A 12,690-nucleotide genomic window follows, 5' to 3' on the forward strand; every position below is an offset into this window, starting at 1 on the left:
CAAAGGAAGGGTGCTGTTTAGCTGGAAAGTGTGCAAAGAAGTTTTACAAGGATGGTGCCAGAATTTGAGGGGCTGAGCTATAGGGAGAGGTTGGGTAGACTAGGACTTTATTCCTTGGAGTATAGGAATGTGAGGTGTGATATGATAGAGTTGTATCAGATCCTGATGGGAATAGATAGGATAAATGCACAGTTTTTTACCCAGAATCCAACAATCAAAAACCAGGGGACATAGGTTTAAGGTGGCTCGGAATTTTTTTTATAGAAACCTGAGGAACAGCCTTTACACCCAGAGGGTGGTGAATATAAGGAATGAGTTGCCAGAGGAGGTAGTTGAGGCAGGTACTATAGCAACCTTCAAAAGACATTTGGATAGGTACACAGATAAGAAAGGTTTAGAGGATTATGGGCCAAATGTCCTTGGGCCCAACTTGGGTGAAGTGTAGATGGGGAATGTTGCATTGGCATGGGCCTGTTTCTGTGCTGCTTGATTCTATATCGTTATCTGATCTTCACAACACGTTGCTGCATTTGTCTCTAGGACATCCATTAAATTGCCATTCACAGTGGGAAAGTTCTCTGATGCACCTAACCCGATTGGCACTCGGACTTAAGAAAATGCTTGTCCGGTCAAAGGTCACCCATGTTAGTAATGAAACTCTGGATCACTTCTGCAATCTTTATACCATTTTTAACTGCTTAGTTAAGTTAACCTTACTAGCTTAGTTAATCTTGCTGGTCAGTTCATTGTAATATGTCTCTGATGCCTTTGACAAATTTACTATTCATTTGTGGGTATCCCTGCTAAAATGTTCATAAATTCATAAGTGGTAGGAGCAAAATAAGGCCATTCAGCCCATCAAGTCTACTCCGTCATTCAATCATGGCTGAATGTCTGTCTGATTGAAGGCTGTTCTTAATACCTTTCTTAAAGACAGTGAAAACTTGGTAACATACTTTAAGCAGAGTGGAGGCTGAGCAATATCCATCCTCAATGTCTCTAAAATGTTCCTCAAAGTCATTTTAGATTTTAGATTTTAGAGTTACAGCGTGGAAACTGGCCCTTCGGTCTACCAAGTTCACACTGAATAGCGATCACCCTGTACACTAGCACTATCCTAGACCTGGGACAATTTGCAGAAGCCAATTAACCTACAAACCTGTACGTGTTTGGAGCGTGGGAGGAAGCTGGAACACCTGGAGAAAGCCCACGCGGCCATAGGGAGAGTGTATAGACTCCATACAGACAGCTGCCATAGTCAGGATCGAACGCAAGTCTCTGGTGCTGTAAGGCAGTTACTGAACCGCTGCGCCACTGAGCCACCCACTAGAGTTGCCAAAAATGTAATAATTTGCAGAAGTCCTTGTTATCGTTCCTGGTACTCATTTCGATGTAACTAAGGCACTCATCAAGACATTTCAAAGGACAGTTTTGAGGGCGTGTGTCTAGAATTACATGGAGGCCCGACTGAGCAAAGGGAGGGAGATTTCTTTCCCTGAGGGGCATTAGTGAGCCAGATGGGGCTGTGCAGCAAGCTGTTGCTTTACCGTCAGCATTACTGACGCTCGCTTTTTAATTCCAGATTTATTTCATTAGTTAACTGAATTCAAATTCCACAGCTGTCATGGTGGGAGTTGAACTCATGTCTGCAGATTATTTGCCCAGGCCTTTAGATTACTAATGCAGTGACATAACCACTAACCATAACCCTGAGTCAGCCACAGCACTGATATGCACATCTGTTTCTTTGTAAAGATGGCAATTCCAGTAGGACCTGTAATTCGCCATCCTTGCAATCTCCTCCAAATGAGAGCCCACTGCAAGTTGCTGGAATGATTGAGGTACAATTTTCACAAGAGTCCTCTTGATCGCCCACATTTATCCACCCTCTCTGCTGAAGTTATTGCAAGGGATTGGAAAAATCCCCCTTGAAATCCCTCATCGCCATGACAAAACGCTTAAACATTTTATTGTTACTTTCCTTATAATTTAAGGAGGTGCTGACGCAGATGAGAGGTATTCCATGGTGCCTCTCCAGATTGCACACAATAACCTCAGTAAAATAACGTTCAGAAATGCATCAAAAATAGCCTAAACGAAGCAAACAAGACCTTCTGCATTTCCATAAGGAATTTTGGGAAAATTGAATAATGAGAGAATCATTACCCCTCCATCTCAACCAAAGATCGTTACTGCATTTATAGAATATCATTAAGTGGGGATCAGCATTACCTACTCAAATTGCCATTCCTCAGAACTGAGTGATCACCGGTGGCTATTCCACTACAGAGGAATCACAAGTTGCCTCAGGGTTGTTCTAAACCTATGTTCACACATGTGGCCTGAAATGTTGGGGTGATATTGCTCATTCCAAAGCATGGGATTAGGATGTATGGTCCTTTACAAAGAAACACTTTCAGTTAAAAAAGACACAAAGCGCTGGAGTAACCCAGCAGATCAGGAACATCTCTGGAGGCCAACATTAGGCAATGTTTTGGGTCAGAACTGAAAAGGTCCGAAGAAGGGTCCCGTCCCGAGTCATCCCTTACCCACGTCCTCCTGAGAAGCTGCCTGACCTGCTGAGTATGCCAACACTTTGTGGGGTTTTTTTGTAAACTAGCATGTGCAATTCCTTGTGTCTCCAATTTCCGTTAAAGTAATTTCATCCCTCGGGTACCCTAACTGATATTCCTTTCAATACTGTCCGGAAAATATAGTAATATAGAGTTGTTAAAAACATTTGGCCCATCATGTTTGTGCTTGTTGTTTCGTAGACCCAAAAGTAAATTCCCTTCTCCTGCTTTTCCCCAAATCCCTGCAGATTATATCCATTCAAGTGCTATCCCGGATGAATCCTTGATCAATTCTGTTTCCACCACTCCTACAGCGAGTAGGTTCAATATCCAAACAACTTTCTATGTAAGTAGGTTTACCTTCACATCCGCTCATATTCTTCAACTAACATTTTTAATTTGTGTTCCTTGGCCCTTAATAGGAACAGTTTCCTGTTATTCATTCTATGTAAACCAGTGGTGATCTTTTACGCCTCCGTTAAAACTGCTCTCCACTTGCGTTGATCCAAAGAAAATTCATCAACTCCTCCACCCAAGCCATGTAGTTGAAATCACTAAAACCTGGAACCATTCAATTACATTTTTTTCGGCACCCTCTCCCGGACCTTCACATCCTCCCAGAAGAAAGGAGATTAGGAATGAATGCAATATTTCAGTTTTGGTCTAAGCAGTGTTATATACAGTTTCAATGTCAATTCCCCTCCTTTTGTGCTCCGTACTTGTATTTATGAATCCCTCAGTTCCATGTAGCTTACGATACATCACGCCCTGCCACTTTCTAGGATTTATGTGCAAGGTTCCCCATGTCCCTCTGTTCCTTCTCAACCTTTAGACGTGCCATTTTATCTTAACGATCTCTTCTTTTTTGCCGAAATTTATCAAATTAAGCAATTAAACTTGGAACATCCCTTGGCAGAGGAAGAGAGGAGGCATTTCCCAGCTATGACACTGGGGCATTATCCTAACCTGTTCGGAAATGGGCTCATCACACACACACACGCACACACACACACACATGCACGCACGCACATGTACACGCACACACACACATGTACACGCACGCACGCACGCACGCACGCACGCGCGCACACACACACACACACACACACACACACACACACACACACACACACACACACACACACACACACACACACACACACACACACACACACACACACAGGATTGAGGAGATGCGTATACATCACAGAGTGAAGAGCCAAACCAATATCCTACCTCTGTGGAAAAAATGTTAAATCCATCTCCACATCATTTAAGGTGAGGGGGAGTGGAATATTTCGCAGGAACCTGAGAGGTAAGTTTTTCACACAAATGGTGGTGGGTGTGTGTGCATGATCACATTGAATGGCGGTGTTGGCTCGAAGGGCCGAATGGCCTACACCTGCACCTATTGTCTATTGAATGAGCTGCCCGAAGCAGTAATTGAAGCAGGTACTATCGCAACATTTAAGAAGCATTTACGCAAGCACGTGGATAGCATAGGTTTAGAGAGATATGGGCCAAACACAGGCAGGTGGGACTAATGCAGATGGGGTATGTTGATCAGCATGGGCAAGTTGGGCTGAAGGGTCTGTTTCCAAGTTGTATGACTCTATCCGACATGCAGAGTTTATATTAAGTTGGTATCAAGTTTTAAGTTGGAAATTGTCATTACCAATCTTAAGAGCTTTAATTATTGTTCCATAAAATGTACAAATTAATTTATATATTTTATTTATGCTCATATTTTATTTATTAAAATCCACTTCAAGCATAGTTAGGGTTGTGCTGAGATGAAAGAGGCAGCATGGTACTTATCCAACAACTGAAACCAGCTGCTGGGGAGTGAGTCCATTCAATGCAAGTGGAGTGGTGGGGGGGGGGGGGCGGTGCAGGGGGGGGGGGCAGGGAGGACATTTATGTTCTTTAATCTTTGAAATTCTGCTTGCTTGTTCCAAGAATAGAATACGGCATAAAGGCTGTGTGCTAGGAAAAGCCTTGTCACGGAGAGATTATAGGGGGGAAAAATCCCGAAGCTTGCAAATCGAAAGGAAAGCAAGATGTTGAAAATAATGCTACGCTGCTGAAGGGTCGTTTCGTGCTTGCTTTCATTTCTCTTCCATAATAAAAGGTATGATGAGATGGAATTCTGTCTCATTTGTGTGCAGCAGATGAAAGCAGATGATTGCATTAAGATCAGTCGAACTTTCATTCCATGCCGAAGATACACAGACACAAAATTCTGGAGCCGCTCAGTGGGTCAGGCAGCATCTCTGGCAAAAAGGAATAGGTGACATTTCGGGTCGGAACCCTTCCTCAGACTGAAAGATAAGGAAGAAAAGATAGAGATTCCATGCATTGAGCACTCTATACCATTTTCCAAAAGGTTCTGGATGAGCATTGGAATCTCTTGTCTTAATTATGTGGTAGTTTCATTTATATAGAGTCATAGAGTCATACAATGTGGACAAAGGCCCATCTGCTCAACATTCCCACACTGACCAACATGATCCCATCTACACTAGTCCCACTTCCCTGCATTTGGCCCATAACCCTCTACACCTGTCCAGGTACCTGTCTATTTGTTTCTTAAACGTTGCGATAGACCTTGCCTCAAACTATCTCCTCCGGCAGCTAGCTCCGTACACCCACCACCTTTTGTGTGAAAAAGGTACCCCTCAGATTCCTATAAAAATTTTCCTCCGTCACCCTAAACCTATGCCCTGAGGTTCTCGATTCCCCTATTCTGGACAAGAGACTCTGTGCATCTACCCGATCTATTACGACAACGCGGGTTAAATTCCATCAATTTGATTGCTGGAATTTTGCATTTCTTCTGCTGGACAGTACGCAAATCCCTGCCATTGCCCATTGACCTTGGCAATTGTGTGAATGTTGCTTTTTGGGTGAGCTGTTGCAGGTGATACTAGAAAAATAAAATGGGCAACCCAGGGTGTTGCTGCTGGAAGCGATTCATGAACAATGCCAAGTCAAGTCAAGTCAAGAAGTTTATTCGTCACATACACATACGAGATGTGCAGTGAAATGAAAAACGGCAATGCTCGTGGACTTTGTGCAAAAAGACAAACAAACAAACAACCAAACAAACTATAAACACAATCACATATTCTTTTACATACTAAATATTGTGGGCGGAAGGAAAAAACGTTCAGTAAAGTTAGTCCCTGGTGAGATAGGAGTTTACAGTCCGAATGGCCTCTGGGAAGAAACTCCTTCTCAACCTCTCCATTCTCACAGCATGGCAACGGAGGCGTTTCCCTGACCGTAGCTGCTGGAACAGTCCGTTGCAGGGGTGGAAAGGATCTCCCATGATTTTATTGGCTCTGGAGTTGCACCTCCTGATGTATAGTTCCTGCAGGGGGGCGAGTGAAGTTCCCATAGTGCATTCGGCCGAACGCACTACTCTCTGCAGAGCCTTCTTGGCCTGATTGTAATATTTCCGGACAAGATGCTTTCCACAGCCGCTGAGTAGAAGCACTGGAGGATCCTCGGAGACACTCTGAATTTCCTCAATTGCCTGAGGTGGTAAAGGCGCTGCCTTGCCTTACTCACGAGTGCTGCGGCGTGTGATGTCCATGTCATATCCTCAGAGATGTGGACTCCCAGATATTTAAAACAGCTCACCCTATCCTCAAAGGTGTGTACGTCCTCGGATGATGTGCCCTCCTAAAGTCCACGATCAGCTCCTTAGTTTTTTTGATGTTCAAGAGGAGGCTGTTGTCCTGGCACCAGAGTGCTAGATCAGCCACCTCCTCGCGGTAGGCCTTCTCATCGTTGTCTGAGATCAGGCCCACCACCACAGTGTCATCAGCAAACTTAATTATTGAGTTGAAGCTGAACCTAGCCACACAGTCATGTGTGTACAGGGAGTACAATAGGGGGCTGAGGACGCAACCCTGGGGCGATCCTGTGCTCACAGTGAGGGACTTCAATGTATTCCCTCCCATCTTGACTACCTGGGGCCTGGCAGTGAATTATTGAAAGGGAGAACGTACAAACTCCGTACAAACAACACCGTGGTCAGGATCGAACCCGGGTACCTGGCGCTGTAAGGCAGCAACTCTACCGCTGTGCCACTGTGCCGCTCCCTTTTTGTATTTCATTTACGACGGAAATCTGCCATCCTTACTCACTCTGGCCCTCAACAAGTCATTCAATTTGAAGGGAAATTAGGGATGAGAAATAAAGTTACGATTTCCTAACGGCATCAGTGTTCACATCTGCTGCATGAATCAAAAATATTATAAGGAGCAATAATGCAGAAGGGTTTATTATTAAATCCAATCAGAGCACTAAATTCCAGGTCCCAGATCAGTAATATGACCAATGTGAAGTCCATTATAGCCAAAGTAACTGTTACATTGTTCACTGGGATATCTGCACCTGATATCTGGAGAGAACATTGCAATCTGTTTAGACTCAAGGATTTTTGAAATGCAGGATGCTCTAAGAGGCTATTTTCATCTGTTCACAAGTCTATAATCAGAAAGTGTATATGAATCACAGACTCTGTAAGGACGGCGCAGTGGTGCAGCGGTAGAGTTGCTGCCTTACAGCGCCAAAGACCCGGGTTTGATCCTGACTACATATGCTGTCTGTACGGAGTTTGTACGTTCTCCACGTGACCTTTGTGGGTTTTCTCCGGGAGCTCAGGTTTCCTCCCACATTCCAAAAACATACAGGTTTGTAGGTTAATTGTCACCAGTAAGATTGTAAAATGGCCCTAGTGTGTGTAGGATTAGTGCTACTGTATGGAGATCGCTGGTCGTCACGGACTTGGTATGCCAAAGGGCTTGTTTCCGCGCTGTATCTCTAAACTAAACAAAACTAAACTAAATTAAACACCATCAATATGGGACTAACCTATAACATAGAACACAGCAGCTGCCGTGAAGGGATTAAATGGAGATATTAAAAAGAGGCCCCAATTTGCTATGCACGGTGTCTAGTTAATGGATAACGTCGGCTTTGGAGCAGCAGGAAGGATCTGAATGGCAGAAATACATAAAGAATTGGTGGTAGTACCCTCAAGGGTGCCAACAGCTGCAAGTTGTATCAACAAATGGATTCATGGGATGTGATGACAATTGAGAAAGTTAATGCAAGGAAAGAACGACCAGAAGAGAGGATGCACAGCCTGGGGGAACATTGATTTGTTGGAAAAGAATCACACATTAAGCAACTGAGAACAGTTTGAGAACGGCCAAGTAGATAGGTCTTGGTGGACGACTGTATTACTGTACACGTAATCCAGATCATTCTCCAACACCACTAGAGAATAGCTCACACATAACACTTAATTGAATCTTTGTGACAAAACACAACAGATTTTAACTGAGTGGTTTTCTGCTTGATTGACTATATGGCGTATTCTTCACAGAATTAATAGCATAGGAGGCTCCTTGTCCATGTCAGTAAAAAGAGAGGTACCAACCCTTATCCCACTTTTGCAGCACCAGATCTGTAGCCATGCAAGGTACAAGTGTCAAAAAACGTCCAGCACCAGATCTGTAGCCATGCAAGGTCAAGTGTCAAAAAAATCTAGCCCATTGGGGTGGTGCAAGGGCGGCATGTTGGTGAAGCGGCAGATTTGTTGCATTACAGTGCCAGGGATGGGTCAGGCAGCATTTCTAGAGGAAAATGATAGGAGAAGTTTTGGGACGAGATCCTTCTTCAGACTGTGAAGGAAGAAGGGTCAAGAAGAGTCCCAACCCAAAACGTCACCTATCTTCTTCCCACAGAGATGTTGCCTGACCCATTGAGTTACTCCAGCACTTTGTGTCTATCTTTGGATTAAACCAGCATCTGCAGTTCTTTTTTTCTACAGTTAATCTGCATTGCTACGCACTTTACAATTCATGGGCCATTGTATTTAAAGAATGGTTATCTAATCATTTTTAAACACAAGATTATTGATCTGAAGAAGGGTCTCGACCCGAAACATCACCTATTATTTGTCTCCGGAGATGCTGCCTGACCCGTTGAGTAACTCCAGCTCTTTGTGTCTTTATTCATTGATAAAAGTATGTAGTTGTGGAATTGATATATCATTTCACAAGTTTCAAAACATGGTGTAGAGCAATATTATGAAACCACTAGATACAAATCATATAATAACCACAACTGTCCTCAAGCTGAATTTTTCAGTTCAACCATGCTGTTGCAGAGAGCCAGTCCTTGATGTGAGCATATAAAAAATGGGGAAGACATTTTTTTAATTTAACCAACTATGCAACTTCATACAAACCCAAACTTGAAACACTGCAGATATTGGAATTCAGAAGGAAAAAAAAGTAAAACGCTGCAAACACTCACTGGGTTAGGCAGAGTTAAACCCCTGTCCCACGGTACGAGTTCATTCCAAGAGTTCTCCCGAGTTTGCCCTGATTCGAACTCGGAGATTTACGGTAATGTCCACTCGTCGGTACTCGGGGCTCTCGTGGACATTTTTTATCATGTTGAAAAATCTTCACGAGTCTTCCCGTGCTTACCTGCCATTACCGATTCATCCTGAGTACCTGCCGTTAGCATTAAGAGACGTCCCCGAGCTCCGACATACCCGCTACGTTCATTCTCCGTGCTTTTACCACGAGTTTGATTTTTTTTTTAAACTCGGGAGAGCTCTTGGAATGAACTCGTACCGTGGGACAGGGCTATTAACATTTCAGGCGAATTACTTACCTTTAGATCAACCTGGTAATTCATCTCTCCCCAGATGCTGCCTGACCTGCTGAACGTCCTGCATTTGCTTTGGTTATCTCATATGATATCACATGTTGTCTGTCCACCTCTGAGCTGAAGCTCTTTCTCAGTAAAGATTAAAAACAGATTAACAAACTATTGTTAATTCAAGAGAAACTGAGATCAAATCCCTTGCAAAAGGCATTTGCTGTTGTTTTTGGCGAGCATTACACCAGTTTGGCAGTGGGTTGGGAACCAGGAGGGGGAGAAATAAAGCTGGAGGTGAAAATTAGAATTTCAATAAGCAAAATAAATAGACAGTATGTACAAAGGCACATAACAAAGAGAACCAGAGTATTCAAAAAAAATTAGATGGACAAATCTAAATGCACAATATCTTTATGGACTTATGCAATAAAGTTGATGAATTAATGGCACAGTGGGTGGTAAATGATCTAGCTGCCACATTAGACCATGGGTGCGGAGTGTTGAGAGGGAAACTGAGTATTCCAGGGAAATTCAGGAAGAGCAGGCAGAAATGAAAGGATGAGAAGTAGCATTATTATTCGGGGATAATATTAGTACAGCAATCGGGAAGGATTTAGGGGGGGCACAGTGGTAGAGTTGCTGTCTACAGCCCCAGAGAAACCGGGTTTGAGCCTGACTATGGGTGCTGCCAGTACGGAGTTTGTATGTTCTCCCTGAGACCACATGCCCTTCCTCTGGGTGCTCCAGTTTCCTACCAAACGCCAATGACGTCCAGGCTTGTAAGTTAAAATTATAAATCGCCCCTGGTGTGTGTAGGATAGTGCTAGTGTATGGGATGATCGCTGGTCGGCGTGGACTCGGTGGGACAAATAACTTTTTTTCGCGCTGTACCTCTCTACTCTTTAGACTCAAGTCACGTCTTGGCAAAGGCACCTTTACAGAGAGGAATGGAATAGATCTGGCAGAACAAAGGAACAGCAGGGGAACGAAAACATCAATGGGAATAGTTCATAGGCCTCCACATAGTAGTGAAGTAGGACATAGTGCAAATTAAGTTAGCGATCTACGTAATCTGGGTAATACAATGATCATGGTGGAAGTTGATCTACATGCAGACTTGGCAAATCAAGTAGTACTTATGATGTAGAAAATAATTTTCTGGAATTGCTAAATTAGTATTTTGAGGGATTGAACTAGAGAACAGGCCATTTTAGATCTTGCCCTGTACACCTAGACAAGGTCAGTTAAAAAATCTTGTGGTAAGCATGCCTCAAGAGGCCGTATATGATTTTTCATTAACTTAAAAAAATAGGCATAGGACATTTTGAAAACAGGACTTGCAATCTAAACAAATAAAAATACCAAGGCACGAGAGACTGTAGATGCTGGAATCTTGATAAATCTTGAGAAAAACCAACTGCTGGAAGAACTCAACAGGTCAAGCAGTATCCGTAGAAGCAAAGTAACAGTTGATGATTTGGGTTAAGACCCTGCATCTGGACTCAGAATACTATGAAAATCTGAGTGAGGGATGTTTGGCAGGTAAATGTCTTAAAATGTATAACAGTGGCTAGCCCATGGCTAGCATTAACTTGATTTGTAACAGATATTGATTTCTCTAAAGTACAAAGACCCAAAAGGAAAAATAAAGACCCATTCTTGAATTTCAGGTGAAATTAAAGATGTTGCTAAATAAGGAAAAAGGTTTCCAGAAAAAAAAAAGCTGGAAGGTTGAGGAATGGCTGTTTTGGAATTCAACAAAGAATGACCAAGAAATTGATAAAGACAGGGAAAATCGAATGTGAAAGTAAACTGACGAGAAATATAAAAACAGATGGTTAGTGCTTCGATAGGTATGTAAAAAGAAAATAATAGGAAGGGGTGTGTGTTTCCCTTGCAGACAGAGCAGGGATAATTTGAAATGGGGAATAAGGAAATAAATACTTTGCATCTGCCTTCATCAACAAGACAAAAATAGCCTGCCAGAAACTCTGGAAAACCAAGAATTGGGGGAAATTGTAGAAGCAAAAGAAATTAGTTCAAGCAAAGAAATTCATAGCTCCCTGATAAGTGGCAACCTAAGTAGATAGGATGGTAAAGAAGGCATTTGGTGTGCTTGCCTTCATCGATCGTACCATTAAAAATAAGTCGACAAGTCATATTGCTGCGTCCGCTGGAATGGAGGGCGGCAGCTTCGGCAACTCCGACCGCCCCGGGCCGCGGAGTTTGAACCGGCCCATTTGCGAAGCTCGGATTCAGCCGCGGGACTTACCTACCATCATCCGGCGGGGTCACAACATCGGAGGCCTGGATTGCCTCAGCGCAGAGGGAGAGCAAGGAGGGAAGAGACAATGACTTTGGGACTTTAAACTGTGTTGAGTGTTTGTTTTGTTATTTATTCTGTGTTATGGCTGCAGGCTAAACCATTTTGTTGCACTGAAAAGTGCAATGACAATAAAATTGAATCCAATCCAATCCAATCCAATATTGCGGCTTTATAGGACCGGTTAGGTCAAAATTAGAGTTTTTAGTGCAGTTCTGATCACCCCATTACAGGAAGGATGTGGAGGCTTTGGAGAGGATGCAAAAGAGGTTAACTGGAATGCTGCCTGGATTAGATGATATTCTCTATAAGGAGAGGTTAAACAAATGGATCGTTTTCTCTGGAGCATTGGAGGCTAAGGGGAGATCTGATAAAAGTATACCAGATTATGGTAGGTAGATATGTAGGATAGAAAGGGATAACATTTAAAGGAGATGTTCGGGACATGTTTTTTATACAAAGGGGGGTTGCCAGAAACATACTGCCAGGGATAGTAGTGCAAGCAGACACAAGAGAGGCATTTAAGAGGTTTTTAGATCGGCACTTGGATCCTCAGGAAATGAAGGGATATGGTTAATGTATAGACAGAGGAGATTAGTTTAACCTGACATCATGTTCAGTCTGGACATTGTGGGCTGAAGGGCCTGTTCCTGCGCTGTACTGTTCTTTATAATAGCAGAGATGGTAAGAAACGTAAAGGCTAATAATCCAATAGGCAGGGTGGTCAACGTCCCAGAGTTTTAAAGAAGATGTCTTTATATATTCTGGCTATCATCTATCCAAAATACAGAGTTTCTGGAATTGGAGTTCTTGCAGAATTGAAGGGTGATCAATAAGACCTCCCCTGTTTAAGAAAGGACAGAGGGAAAAACATCACAGAACTACCAACCGCTTGGCCAAATGTCAGTAGTTTAGAATATTTTCGTTCATTGTTTATCAATATTTGGCTGAGGGAATCTAATGCAGCATTTCCAGTTTTGAGGATAGTGCTAAACTTGGTGACAATGTATTGAGTGATGAGGATACAAAATGGCCTCTTGAGGATATAGAGAAGCTGAGTGAGTAGAAAAGAACATGGCAGATGGAGAATGGTGCGAAAAAATG

Source organism: Amblyraja radiata, chromosome 12 (genome assembly GCF_010909765.2).
Source record: "Amblyraja radiata isolate CabotCenter1 chromosome 12, sAmbRad1.1.pri, whole genome shotgun sequence".
Lineage (NCBI taxonomy): Eukaryota > Metazoa > Chordata > Chondrichthyes > Rajiformes > Rajidae > Amblyraja > Amblyraja radiata.